Source organism: Tupaia chinensis, unplaced genomic scaffold (genome assembly GCF_000334495.1).
Source record: "Tupaia chinensis unplaced genomic scaffold, TupChi_1.0 Scaffold000095_1, whole genome shotgun sequence".
Classification (NCBI taxonomy): Eukaryota; Metazoa; Chordata; class Mammalia; order Scandentia; family Tupaiidae; genus Tupaia; species Tupaia belangeri.
The window spans coordinates 1,508,686-1,523,453 of record NW_006159557.1 but is presented as its reverse complement, the minus strand read 5'-3'; positions in this window follow the sequence as shown (position 1 = coordinate 1,523,453).

The window sequence follows — 14,768 nt, the reverse complement described above, 5'->3', positions numbered from 1 at the left end:
GGCTCACTGAATGTTATCTAAGAGCTTCAGGCCTTGGCAAGAGCTTCTCCATCAACCTCCAGAGTCTCTCTGCTCTATTGTAATTGATAAACTCCTCACAGTTCTGGTGGTCATTGTCCCAGTCCAACCCATCGGAGCCTGGATTACTGTTGTCCTTGAACATCCCCATTCAACCTACGCTTTCTTCTTTATTCATTATGAGCTTCATCCATTTATTTATTCATTCCCTTATTCAATTTTTGCCTAAATGTCTCTATGCTAGCACTGACTTTTTTTTTAATACCTTTTTTTTTTTTAGACTTTAATCATAGGGATGTGTATTCACCAGAGAAAGAGAGAGACAGAAAGTGTGAAAGTAAGAAATCACCCCCCAGGGGGATGACCATATCATAATCCTTTTTCCTCCATTCTCCTCTAGGGATTTTGAGCACTCATACACATGTGCTGGGTATGGTTCCTAAGCCTCCAGGTGAGAGACTTGAACCATGAAGTCGGCCATGTGGGATCCAGCTACCTTAATCTCCACGCCAACTGCTGGCCCTGTAGGCACTGTCTTAAAAGATAAAATAGGGAACAAAACAGATAAGATTATTGTCTGAATAAACAAGAAAAATAATTATCTTAATATTATTAATATTATAGTAGCTATTAAAATGAAAATAAATAGGGTGGTGGAATATGTGTTAGAATACAAGTTGATGAGGAACTCCATAAATGGTGCTATCTGGAATAAATTTGAATTAAGCTGTGAAGAAGGCAGTCTAGCCTCCTTCCTTTGCAACCTGGGCTCTGAGCTTGCAACCCACTAAGAGAGTCACAGAAGCTTTTGGGAACAGCAGCATGGCATGGCTCAGGAACTGAAAGCATTCTGATAGCTCAATCTTAGCAATCAAGAAGGAATGTGGTATGAGTCTTAAAACTACATAATCTGGAATATATAAGACCTGATTAGATTTTAATTTTATTCTAAGAGAAATAATACATGCTGGCAAGCAGAAAGACAGTGACAAGAAAAGTGAGAAATCACCCCTAAGGAGTGGCCACACCTCAGTCTCTTCTCCTTCATTCCCCTGGAATTTGGGGTCATACACACACGTGTGCCCAGTATGTTGTCAAGCTTCCAGGGAGGACTCCAACCATGGTCTGCTATGTAGGGGTCCAGCACCTTAACACTAAGTCACTTGCTGTCCTCAAGGAATAGTTTTAAAGAGGAGAATGACATGATTGAACTTTAAAAAAATATATTTCTAAATATTTCTGTTCAATTTTCCATACAATCATATTAGATTATCTCTTTTTGCCTATCCTGAATGTTTCCTCCCCAGATCCCTTCATTCTCCAAACTCCTCAATTCCTTAACCTCTATATTAATTGTACAGTTACCATTCTTGGAATTTCTCCTCTACCACCTTGGGAATTAATTCCCCTCTCTCCTCTATTAGATGTGGCTGTCATATTTCTGGTTTAAATCTCTCTCTTTCCTGGATCCCTTGACTATAATTGATGTGGTAGGTTGTATAATTAGTTCATAGCTATTTATTTCCCTCTCATTCCTACCTACCTACGTATTTTACTGCAAGAAAACGATCTTCCTCCCCTCTACAGACTTCGGAATTTTTTTGACCAATGGAATATGGGTACACATACAATATCCAAGCAGAAGTTTTAATAGCACTTCAGTTCTAAGAAAATTTTCTTATATCATTTCTTTGCCTGTTTCTGCCCTTCTCTTTCTTCTTTTCTCTTTAGCAACTCCTGTTAGTGGGATCACTGATCTGCATTTCTTCTCTAGTTGCCATAACTCCTGTTTTTCAAATCATTGTCCTAGGTTTTCTTCACTTTCTGTGAATTTACTCAATTTCATATTATAATCTTTTTATTTGCTTAAAACCGTGGTATGAACAACTGGATAAAATGTGTTGGCGCATACTGAGATTCCAAAGAAATTGCATATGAAGTTTTGTGAGGAAGAAGGGTAAGAAATCAATTTCATAAGTATCAAATTTGACCACTCTTATAGTAGTAGATGAAAGTATCTGGGCTTGATTCAAGTCCTTAGCAAGGCATACAAATTTGACTGTCCTGGGCATTTACATGGCAGTTAAAGCTAAGGGAATGAATGAAATCACTTAAGCAGAGACTATACCTACAACAAAGCCATTCAGAGCTCCAAGAATTATAAATTGGTAGAGAACTATTAAATAGCAAGAAATTTAGGACTTATCACTGAAATAGGAGTGAGTGTTGCAGAAACTGAGAGATGTGGGTATGAATGATAACAAATCAGAGACTTGTCCACTTCATTGGCCAAATGAATGTCATGATGTCCTTAACACATGTTTCAGGGAGTAGTGGATAAGGAAGAGAGACTTAACAGGGTTGATGAGCAAACAGAGTTCCTTAAATACAATTTTGTGAAAGAGAATCAAAGAAACAAAATATGACCCCAAAAGACTTTAGTATCCATGGAGGCTTTGGATAGTTTATATAACTTTTATTTTATTCATATATTATTTCCTGACCTAGTAACTAGGGTTCTTGGCTATACAGAGATTCTAAACTTCCAGAAAAAGTCAGTCCCTTGAGGACTGTAACTTCAACAAACTCCTTAGGTGATATCATCAATACATGTTCATGTGCCATCTGACCATGGAGAAAAGAGCAATCAATTCTGCCTAAGTGGATTAGGGAAGTGTTCACAAAAAGATGACATTTTAGGGACCAGCAGTTGGTGTAATGGCTATGTTGCTGGACTCCCATGTAGTTGACTACAGTTCGAGTCCCGGAAACAGAGGCTTAAACTCACGCTGGGCACATGTGCCCACGTGCCCAAGATCCCAAGAGGAGACTGGAGGAGAAGGGATTGTGGCATAGCCATTCCCCCTGGGGAGTGATTTCTTGCTTTTCTTCTCCCTGGTGAGCACATGTGCCCTATAGCAAAAACCTCTCCAAAAAAAAAGAAAAGATGAAATTTTAGTTATACCTTGAGGATGGTTTTTATCCTGCCAGTGAGATAAATGGGGATAGAAAGGGAAAACATCCCAGAGAGGAAAAAATTAGTATAATCAAGGTTCCAAGAATGTGAAAGGTAAGACATGCATGCTGGACTGTCCAGAGGATAGAAGTTCAAGGAAGAAGTATTGAGTGAGAGAGAGAGTAAGACTAGAAGCTAGTCCACAAGAGAAAGATGGTGTCTGATTAAGAAGGGCCTTGTTTCAGGGTCAATTGATCGTGTAGAGATGAAGGTGGCTCATTCCAACATGGCCGCCTGAACAGTTCAAAGTCTAGACCTGTAGTTTGAGAAAAACATGCGAGATAGTGTGCATGTATGTCCAAAATCCTGAGAGGAGAATAGAGCCAAGGGGTTGCAGCTTGGCTATCCCTCACCACCACCACACCCCGTCTCTCTCTTGCAAACACATGTGTCCTATAGCAAAATTAAAAGGAAAAATAAATAAGAAGCAATAAAAAGAAGGACCTTGCATGCTCTAAATATAAGAATAAAAGCGGTATCCTCTGATAGCAATAATTAGTGTTTACAAAGCATTTACAGTCATCCTCACATGACAACTAGTCCCCTATATAATCTAATTAGATCATCAAAAAAAATCCCTAGGGGATAGACTTGTCTTTTCTTCATTTTTAGGATAAAAATGTATAACATGACTAAACAGTGACTTTCTCCAAGTTATTTTATTAGTTGGGAAAAGCACGCTACTCTAACAAATAACCCTAATAATTCGAAGACTTAATATAGGCAAGTTTATTTCCTTCTCATGTAGAATTCAAGAGCACCTGCAATAAAGGCATTCTATGCAGTGACTTGGGGATCCAGGCTTCCTGTGCATTACGTTTCTGACCACCTGTGAGTTCTCAGAGTCCTCTAAATTTATCTGATAAGTGAGAAAAAGAGTGTGAGAAAGATACCACCCACCACTGCATGCTGAGCAACTTGAAGCATTTTCTGCATTGTGCCATCTACTATTTGCTGATTCCTTTCATTTTCCACAAAATAGCAAAGGCTTGATAATAAGCTGAGCATGAACTTGGAGTGTATCACAAGTGAGAAAGTACTTATATGTATCATGAATAAACGATTTATAAGAACAACTGTCTTAGGCACTGAGAAATTGCCCAGTCTCTTAAGGAGAACAGTATTACCAGGACTGTGACTCAAGTGAAAGAGTCTTCTATTTTTTTAGATTTTTCCTATAAGAGCATGTGCTTGTCAAAGAGAGACAGACAGAGGGAAAGTAAGGAATGATCTCTCTGGAGAGATGGCCATGCGACAATCCCTCCTCCTCTATTCTCCTTGTGGGATATTGGGCATCCATGCACACACACCTTGTGTGGTTTTCAAGCCACCCGGTCTGGGACATGAACCATTGTCAACCATGTGGGAGTCCAGTTTCTTAACTACCAAGCCACCTGCTGGCCCCAGCTGCTCTTGATGTTTGGTCCAAAGTGGGACATCTCCTACAGGCATGAGATGAGGGTCAAGAAATTCTCTGGGCAGAAAATTTCATATATAGTCAGTCTAGATTTTTTTTTAATTTGAATATTTCTAGAGAATCTTCCATTTACAAAGTTTGATGGATATGACCTGGTAATAGAAGGGGCAAGGTGAATTGTGAGTCACTGATAGCCTTCTGAAGTTGGTATAATAGTATCTGTCAGAAAATTCATGTTCAGGGAACCAGCAGTTAGCGTAATGGCTATGTCGCTGGATTCCCATGTAGTCGACCGCAGTTCACGTCCCGGACCCGGTGGCTTAAAACTCACGCCGGGTGCATGTGCATGCATACCCAAGATCCCAAGAGGAAAATGGAGGAGAAGAGATTGCGGCATGACCATCCCCTCTGGGGGATGATTTCTCGCTTTCTCTCTCTATGTCCCTCTCTGTCTGCCTGGCGAGCACATGCGCCCTATAGCGAAAACCTCTCAAAAAAAAAAAATTCATGTTCACTGAGACCCCCCAGAATGTGATATTATTTGGAAATAGAGTGATCGCAGATGTAGTTCCCAAGAAGATGAAGAGAAATCATTCTGGATTTCAGATGGGTTCTCAGCCCAACAACTCTAAGAGGGAAGGAAGGATTCTTCCCTAGAGTATTCAGAGAAAGTGCCCTGTTGACACCTCGATTTTAAATTTTTGGCCTCCAGATTGATTATGAGAAAATAAATTTCTGTTGTTCTAAGTCACCCAGTTATAAGTAATTTGCTATGGCATCTTTGGTTAACTGGATACTCTGCAAGTTTGGAAAAACCAGATATTGCTAAATTATTCCATTTGTTTCCACTCAATACTTCTTAAAACTAACTAGGCATGTTTTACTATGTTTCGCTATGACATCATTTGGATTTACACTTTATATTCTCTGTTCCCACTCCGAAATCATTTTTTCATAACTCAGATACTCATTACCTTGAATTTGAAACTAAAATATCTTCTTTCTCTTCAGTCTCTCAGTCCACCCCCATTGCAAGCACAGGTTTGTCTGTCTGTTCATTTGTCTTTTTCAATACATGATCAGGCTATTCTTCCTCAGGAACCAAGAAGTTATTGAGCTTAGTATAGACAAAGATTAGGCTAATAACAAATAACAACAACACTCTGTATTCTGTAATTTAGGTCTCTTTCAGCATAACAAAATACAAAGGTTATCAGCCAATCCCTCTAAAATTAGATTTCAAAGTATACAGAGGTAAGCTTTCTCTTTTCCTCTTTTAGGATTTCAAGGCAACAGGAAAAAAAATGAGAGTGGAGGATGAGGTATATATTAGATTTCTAGGCCTGTTGTGACAAATTACTAAAAACTCAATGACTAAAAATGATGAAATTTATTCTCTTTTTAAAATTTTATTTATTAATTTTCTTTTAAGTTTTTTCTTTTATTCAGATTTTATTTTTTCACAAAAGATCTTAATTAATCTAAATTCTTTCAGTAGCAAGTGCAGCTGATATAAACAGTATCCATGAACACATGCCTGACTTTAGGCATAAAACTCAATGAGTAGAATGAACATACTATAAAGTAGCACCTAGCTGAGGCTACTGCAGTCATTAATTAAGTTTTTTTTGTATTTTTTAATGTTAAGGAAAATAGTTTTAGTTTTAATAAATCAAAATTTTAAAATGTTAAAATTTTGATTAAAACTTAAAGCCAGGAAAAAGATTAGGATTATGTTCAAATAGTAGGTAGATTCTAAAAACTCAAAAAACAGATATGAACAAAGCTAAAATCTAGTAATAAGTGCACTATAATTTTTCTCTGAAACATTTTTTCTCTCTCCAGTCCCCCTTTTACCAAAGAGAGACATAAACTAACTTACTTGCAAAAAAAGAAAAGAAAAAGAAAATTTAGTCTTAAATTGGCCTGCTATTTTTGCAAAGCCCCATAAGAATACTAATTGATTTAGTTAGTTTTGCTGGAAACTTTTGTAAAGTTTCAGATTAGACTCTTTAAAAAGCCTCCCAAGGGTACTGAACCAAGTAAGGAACTCATATCTGACTGTGCCTTTAAGTACCTGTACTTGAAATTTCTTGGGAGCCTGTCAGGAAGTAACATTCTTTACTTACCTGACTGGCAGAACTGTTTATAATACCAGGTAATCTTTCCAGGAGCTTCTGTTGGCTTTCTTGAGATCTACTTTAGTTCCTTAGCATTCTGATCATATCTATAGAAATGACATTCTAGTCAAAGCCTTGCCAATAACCAGTAAGTATTTCCAATTTCTGATACAAAGCAACAGATATTATTGAACTTATGCAAATTATCGTTCTGCCACAAAATAGGAATTCTCCCAAATACTTTCAATTCCAGATGGGTCAAGAAGGGAGAAAAGCTTGTGTTTCAATTTCAAAAAAAAAAAAAAAAAAAAATTAACAAATTGTTGAACCTATCAACAGTTCAAAAGAAGACAAAAATCTTTAAATCTGGAAAACAAAGCAAAGAACATCAGTAGTGTTTTAGTCAAAAGTTACAAAATTCTATTTCATTAGTGCAGTTTCATGTAATTAATCTCTCTTCTGCTCAATTTATAATGTTATTGTGGTCTGATCTTTCTGTTTAAATTCTGGAAGTTAACATTCAACATTATTATTGATCTTTCTGGACATGTTCCTATCATTAAGTTAGTCATTTTCTTAGTTGTTTATGTTCTCTTATATCCATCTCTCTGACTTTAGTTTTCCTAGTAGAGTACTCCCTTCAGAACTTCTTGAAGAGCTGGTCTAGAATTGCTAAATTCTTTCAGGTTTTGCTTATCTGAGAACGTCTTTATCTTTTCTTACCACATGAAGGATAATCTTGTTGGGTATAGTAATCTTGGTTGAAATTGTTTTTCATTTAACATTTTGAATATATTTCCCTATTCTTTCCTTGCCTGCATTGTTTTTTTTTAATTTATTTATTTACATTCATTCACTGTACAACATTACAACATACAAAATGAAATTTTCCATCCAGAGTACACTGTATATTGTCTCAATCAAGCACATCAACGTACATATTATTGTCAATAAATAATTTTCCATTTCTTGCTTCCTGTTATTTTGCTTTTTATCCTCCATCTTTGATTCCCTATCTCTTACCCTCTGCCCTCTCCCACTCTCATCCCACTCTGTCTCTGGTATCTATGTTTGCTTTCTATACTTCGAAAGGTCTGATGTTAACCTGATGGGATAAACTTTGTACTAACTTTATGTTTCTCTCTTGTCCATTTTAATATCTTGTCTTTGTGGTTTTAGCAAATCTGGCTATGATGAGCCTTGGAGAAGATCTTTTGGGGTTCATTCTATTTGGGGTCCTTTGTATTTCTTGGGTCTGGATATTTGAATGCCTCTCTAGGTTTGGAAAGTTTTCTTCCAGATTTTCATGGAATAGATTATCAATGCCCTTATTAGATTCTTCACCTTCTGAAATATCAATTATCTGGACGTTAAGGCATTTTATGATAGCTAGTATTCTTGTATATTATTCTCATTTTGGGGGGTTATTTTCTCAGTTATTTTGGTAAATTTTTTCTAGGTCAGAGGTTTTGTCTTCTGCATCTGAGATTCAATCTTCTGCATGATCTAATCTGTTTTTAATACTTTCAAGGGAGGTTTTGATTTCCTGTTTTATAGCCTCTAATAGTTCCATCTGATTCTTTTTTATGGTGTGTATTTCTTCTTTGAATTCATGTAAGAACTTCCTCAACTCCTGGAACGTGTCTTTAATCTTTACTCCTGCATCTTCTGGAGTTTGTTTTCTCTCTTCTCTGTCATTTCTGTAAGTTTTGTCACTATAGAAATTCTGAATTCTTTATCTGACATTTCCACAAGTTCCACTGTGTCTGTGGATGATGAAGAGATACTGTTTTCCCTTGGGGGAGAGATATTTTCTTGATTTCTCATTTCTTGTGCCTTTGCAGTGGTTTCTGGGCATTTGATGGATTATATGTTTCTTCCTAATTTCTTGGAATTAAATCTTAGTATTCAGAGTTTCCCTGGCACTCACTGAGCAACCTGTACTTTTGTCATTGGAACTGGATATTACAAAGGCCTCCCGGTTTCTAGAGAACAGGTACACCTGGGCTGAACTGCAGGGTTTCAACTGAGAGTTCAGAGGCGTGTGGGAGGAAGTGAGACACACTCTCTCTGTAGCTCTGTACTCCCTGTTGCTCACTCTGTAGTCTATCTCTTTTTTTGTTATTGTTGTTGTTGTTGTTATTTTTGTTTTATGAGAGGAAGACTTGTGCTATAAGGTGCATATACTCACCAGAGAGACAGAGAGAGATAGAGACAAAAAGCAAGAAATCACCCTCCATTCTCTTCTCTGGATTTGGGGCACACACGCACATGCGCTCAGTGTGAGTTTAAGTCACCAGGTCTGTGACTCAAACTAAGGTTGACTACATGGGAGGCCAGAGAAGTAACCATTACACCCTCTGCTTGTCCCTCTCTAAGTTTTAGTCACGTGGTGGTGTATTCACTTTTAGCTAATTTGTTGGAGAAGTTTCCTGCAACTGCAGAGTTCATGTGCTTCACTTTATTGTGAGGTACCTCTGTTCCAATTTCTCTCCTCTACTGTGTTTTGCAATATGATATCCACAGAAAGAGGTTTGAGTTCAGATTTATGAAGAAGAGTTTCTCCCTTTGTGCAGCAGGTTCAGTAGGAATCGAGGATTTCTCTAACCCTAATAGTATTCAGATGTTTGGCCACTGCCTAGACCTGTGTAGACACTCAGTGTGTGAAGGCTTAGCAGCAAAATGAGAAAGAAAAAAGAAAACAAAGGAGAAATAAAAGAAAAAAAAAAAAACACAGATTAAAGAGAGAGACAGAGAGAAGACAGAGTCTGCCCTGTCTAGATTTTGGGATCTGGATGGTGAAGTTGGAGCAGAAAAACTTCATTTGCCCTAGTCCCTGAAAAGGCAGGTCACAGCTTTGATGAAGATGACTTCCGAAAGGAACTGTGATTTGCCTGTCCTGTCTAGATTTTAGGATCTGGAGGGTTGAAATTTATTCTCTTACAGTTCCAAAAAGATGTTCTGGGGCATGGGGTCAGACAGATCCATCTTCAGAAGTGGCCTCCTCTTACTCGAGACATTGAACTCTCTAACCATAAGTCTCTTTATCTGTGAAATAGGAATAATTCATTAGTAATCCATGTGTTGGTTAGATTGGAGTAAATAACCCAAGTAAGAGATGTAGCTCCATAAATTGCAAACATTCTATTTATTTTTTTCAGTTTTCCAGAGGTCACATGTGCTCACTAGAGAGAGACATAAAGAGAGGCAGGAAAGCAAGAAAAGGCCCCCCTATGGCACTGTCACTTTTCAATCTCTTCTCTTTCATTTCTCCCTCCTTTCAGGGTCTTGGGCACACGTGCACAAGTGTTTTTCAAGCCACTATGTCTGGTGCAGGACTCAAACACATGTTTGGCCATGTGGAATCAAGCTGCTTTAACCACTAGGCCAGTGGACAGGCCCAAGATTCCAAATATTCTATGAATATATTTAGTACAGCAAGTGCTCCAGGAGTATTAGCTACTATATTAATGGACATAAAGTTTGTGTCTTCGTTTACATAATAAGGAAGCATCAGCCACATAACATTGAAAATGAAGCCAAAGGCCCCGGAATCAGGCAGAGTTGATTTCAGTCTGAGCTCTATTTGTACTGTTGTGGACTAGCTCCTTAACACATTGTGATCACTAGTACCCTCATCTTTAAAATGGAACTATTAATGGCACCCAACTCGCAGGATAGCTGTGACTATTGAAAGAGGTGAGGGAAATCAAGTACTTTGTAAAGACCTTGCACATAATAAAAAATTATAAAAATTGATAGTTACATTATTATCAAAATCATTTACTCAATTTCTACTAAGCACCAGACAACAAGTCCTTCTACAGATAATTTCCTTGAAGTCTCAGAACAATTCAATGAGTTAAATATTGTCATTATCCTCATTTTATAGTTGAGAAAATAAAGCTCTTTAATGACTAGTTCAAAATTATAAAGTAAGTAAAGTCAATATGAAGTTAGGGCTCAAATTCACAGTCTGGCACAGGAATTTAGCCTCTTAATCATATAACTTTAAATAAAGCAATGGGAAAACCACCATAGAATATACCATTTGCTCCTGAACATATTCACTTGCGAACTCATCCAGACACCTAAAGCCTCTGTGATTAGAGGAAATAATCCAAGTAAAACTATAGCTCAATAAATTGCAAACATTCTTTTTTTTTTTTTTAATTTGCAGAAATCACATCCACTCACCAGAGAGAGAGACAAAGAGAGAGGTGGGGAAAGCAAGAAAGCACTTCTCATATGGCATGGTCACTCTGCAATCTCTTCTGTTCCATTTCTCCCTCACTCCCGCAGAGTGAAGATTTCTCAGTCAAGAGTTTAGAACTTGCCTCTGGTACTTCAGGGCATTGCAGAGATCAAAAATGAGGCAGAAAAGTTCTTTGAATTACGAAGTCAACAAACTAGGCATCCAGGGACAAAACATAAGGACTCTATGTCTGCAAAACAAGGAAGCCTGGATCCAGAGAAGTATCAGTCATCTATAAAGCGGTCAGGTTGCTTTACATCATGTTTCACTGTCTCAAACACATTGAAGATCTCTCCTCTCAACAAAAAATCTCTGAGTATTTATACACCATGGAATAAATTATTTTTATCAAAATCAAAATAACATGTACTGTGTCTATAAATATTGGCTTGTCGGGAAGGTCATGATATATTTTTGCATAGAGAAATGCATTATGACTTTCTTAATGATATAATAAAATATCAAGAGGAATTTTGGCAAATTGCAGTATTTTAATTATAGATTTAAAAGATTATTTGTCTGCAGGCTAAAGAAGATAGAAGACAAAATACATGGTTTGAAATTTTCTTGATAAATGCCAATCAAGTCTTATTTTTTAGATAAGAAATGGAGAGGCATAAGCTTACTACCACATATCAAAATATAGATCATATAAATTTCTCTTTGTAATTTTCCCAATTCCCTGTATTTCTTATTATAAATCATGTTTACATTAGGAAAACTAACTCCTGTTTATTCACCAATTGATATTTACTTTTGTCAAATTTCTGCAAGAAACCTTGGGAATAATCTCTTTGTTAATTTTTTTATTTCTGAAGGCAAGAAAAAGGTTCCCAATACTATTTGGCACCAGCTGAGTCACCTCAAAGCACCTTCAGGCAGTTGATTCCAGAGGCTACTATTCATGAAAACCACTGAAGCTGTCACACAGCTGTACCCTGGGAAGTTACCATGGCAACATGTGAGCATGACCCCACAAATGTAAATGCTAGTTTGGTCACATCAAGCAAGTCAACAAAAAGACAACACATGAGACCCCAGCTGCCAGGGTATGAAATCAACAATATGTGAACCCCAAAGGGATATCAAAAGACGGTAATATGGACACACACCCCTGACCATTGATTCCTTTAGCCTGGGAATATCTTCAAATTCCTCTCCTCTTTCATGCTTAATACCCAATCTTTGCCAGCAATTTCTATGTCTAATTAGATGTCTGTGCCCACTCATCTTCTCTCTATTCCTATCACCTCAGACTAGAACATCTTGATCTGCATCAGGATGGTGTCAACAATCTCCAGCCACTTAGCTTCTATGCTGCAGTATTCCACACTCACACAGCTCCAAGGAAGAACTTCTTAACCCAGATGCTTATTTCGAAGCGCCACTATCCAATGAAGAAATCAGGGTTGATAGATAAAACCAAGATGTACTGTAAAATGTCTGCCATAAAATTAAAGAAATGTTCTAAATCCAATGGAAACATATTGACAGGACAAATGAGGCATCATGAAGTAACTCTCACTGGTCAAATATGGGATAATATGTATTGGGTCATCAGGAGAGTCTTGATGCATTTTTCCATAGAAAAACAGAAAAATAGGTCATGACTTTTTCAATGGCCCAACATTTTTAAATGAATAATACAAGGATAAATTTTAAACCAGTGACCAAATTAGAACCCATGAGTTCATACTAAAAGTGAGTAACATACAAACATGTAATTCTTTAAATGAAAATTAAGTGAAAGAGAATGACAATTAATGTTACAGAATGAGAAAAAATGAGAATAATCAGTCACCACCATAATAGTTGATTAGGGTAAGAATTATCAGTAGTGCTAAATACTGTTGAGTAAAAGTTTAATAGAAAACAGGATATTTATAAATTCTCAAAGTATTTCACAAGGGGAAAAAGTAGAGAAACTAGCAGATTTAGCAAACTTAAGTTTCATTTATTATTATTATTATTGATATTTTTATACATTCAATTGATGAACATTATTTGGCTTGTAAAGAGAATTTACTCAACATGAAATATACCTCAAACCAGTCTAGCTGAGAATACTATACATGTTATCATCAACAGGTAATAATCCATTTCTGTGTCCCACAAATGTCTTACCTCTCTATTTTTCCTCCCTAATTTCCTTCTCTACACCTTTCCCCTCTCCCACCCTCCTTCCACACTGTCTTCAGTGTCCTAACTATTTTCAATGTTTTTATGTCCTCCAATCTTTCAGCCTCTACCATACAGTGTGGATTGTTGTTATATGTTAAGTGGAGGCCTACAAGGTCTCTCTTTAGTAGCCTGACTTGCTTCACATCCATATTTGTCCACTTTCTATAAAAAGCTAAGGTCTTGTTTTGTTGTTGTTGTTGTTTTGTTTGTTTGTTTTTTGAGCTTTAGCCACCTTAAACAAATAGACAGTTCGCTTCACTAATGGGACGAAGTTCTATCATACATCCCCTGCTGTAATGCAGTGAAAAGGTCACATTTCTGGGTGACTCCTGTGAAAGGACATCACCGGCATGGTATTCTTGCCACAGATGCACTGCGTGCATCTAGTAGTGATGTAGCCTCAGACAATCAAACTGAATGGTTTGGGGTTTGCACTTCCACAGGCCAATATTCTTCAGGCCGTCAAAGTGATGAAAGACAAGAAGCTAACCCCTCTTCCAGACAAGGAGGCAGGATGTGTGGTAACCAGGTGCACTGTGCACTTCTGAAGTAGGGCCTGGGTCCAGAAAATGCAACTAACTGCAGTAAAGGATTTTAGAGAGCTTCAAGTACACTCTATGAATCAGATAGTAGTGCATCAATGTAATAGTTACTCAAATTGGTAATTGTGTTAGTACATGCAAGAGAAAGTTCTTTTTCTTTGGAGATACTGAAATATTTAAAGGTAAAAGGCCATGATGTCTATAATTTACATTCAGATGGCTCCATATCAATTATAATAATAACAATAATCATAATATTTTTCCTTACAAAGACAGAGAAAAACACAAATGATGAATCACTAATTTAGATTAAAAGCATACAAAGATTCATTGAAGCACTTCAACTAATTTTTTGTCAAAATAAAAGAATCTTTCGAATTAAAATGTATTTTTATGATAGTTTTCCTTAAACATTTTCAATGGTTTTCCATTTTTGTCAGAATAAAATTAAGTTTCTAAAATGTCCAGTTTACACTGCAGCCTTATGTATAGCAAATCTTGTGATCACAGGGGCTTACTTTCCTGTTCAAGAAAACTCCAGAATCTTTCATGTCTGGCAAAAGTCCATATTTTTCTCTCATTTGTGAAGCTGGCTTCCTGTTTATCTCTCTACCTATCATGTATCTCTTCACTGCTTCTTTTTCTTTTTCTATTGTATACAGTTCTTATATTAGTGAATAGCAAATTAGAGAAATTTCTATGACTACTCCATCCCCATCCCATTTCCTCTAAGTCCCTTGCTTATTTCTTTCATAGGAAGTGTCTCCATTTTCTTTCACAGATGATCTGCTTAAGATTTAATTGGGTTTCATCTGAACTCCTGCTTTTACAGGATCTTGACAAGCACAGAAGTTACCTGCTACCACCATTGATATAAACATGCTTTTTTGCTGATAAAAATTGTTAAATATGAGCATGCATTTTGAAGTGTTAAGGGTTATGGGTTAGGGTTTAAAAGAAAAGCATGTATTCTGTGAGACTTCTGTGGTGATCTTTCATAATAGAGGGATTTTTGTTAAGGCAGTGGGTGGATTAAATGAGACTATAAAAACTTTCAAAACTGACAATTGTTCTATTTAATCATCTGTTTACTTGTCAGTCATGTCTACTTGAGTGTATTTCAAGCTTCATAAGACCAGAAACACTAATGCTTTCTTCTCTGCCCTATTCCCACCCAGATGCCTTCGACAGAGTAGGACCAACTGAAAAAATTAATGCA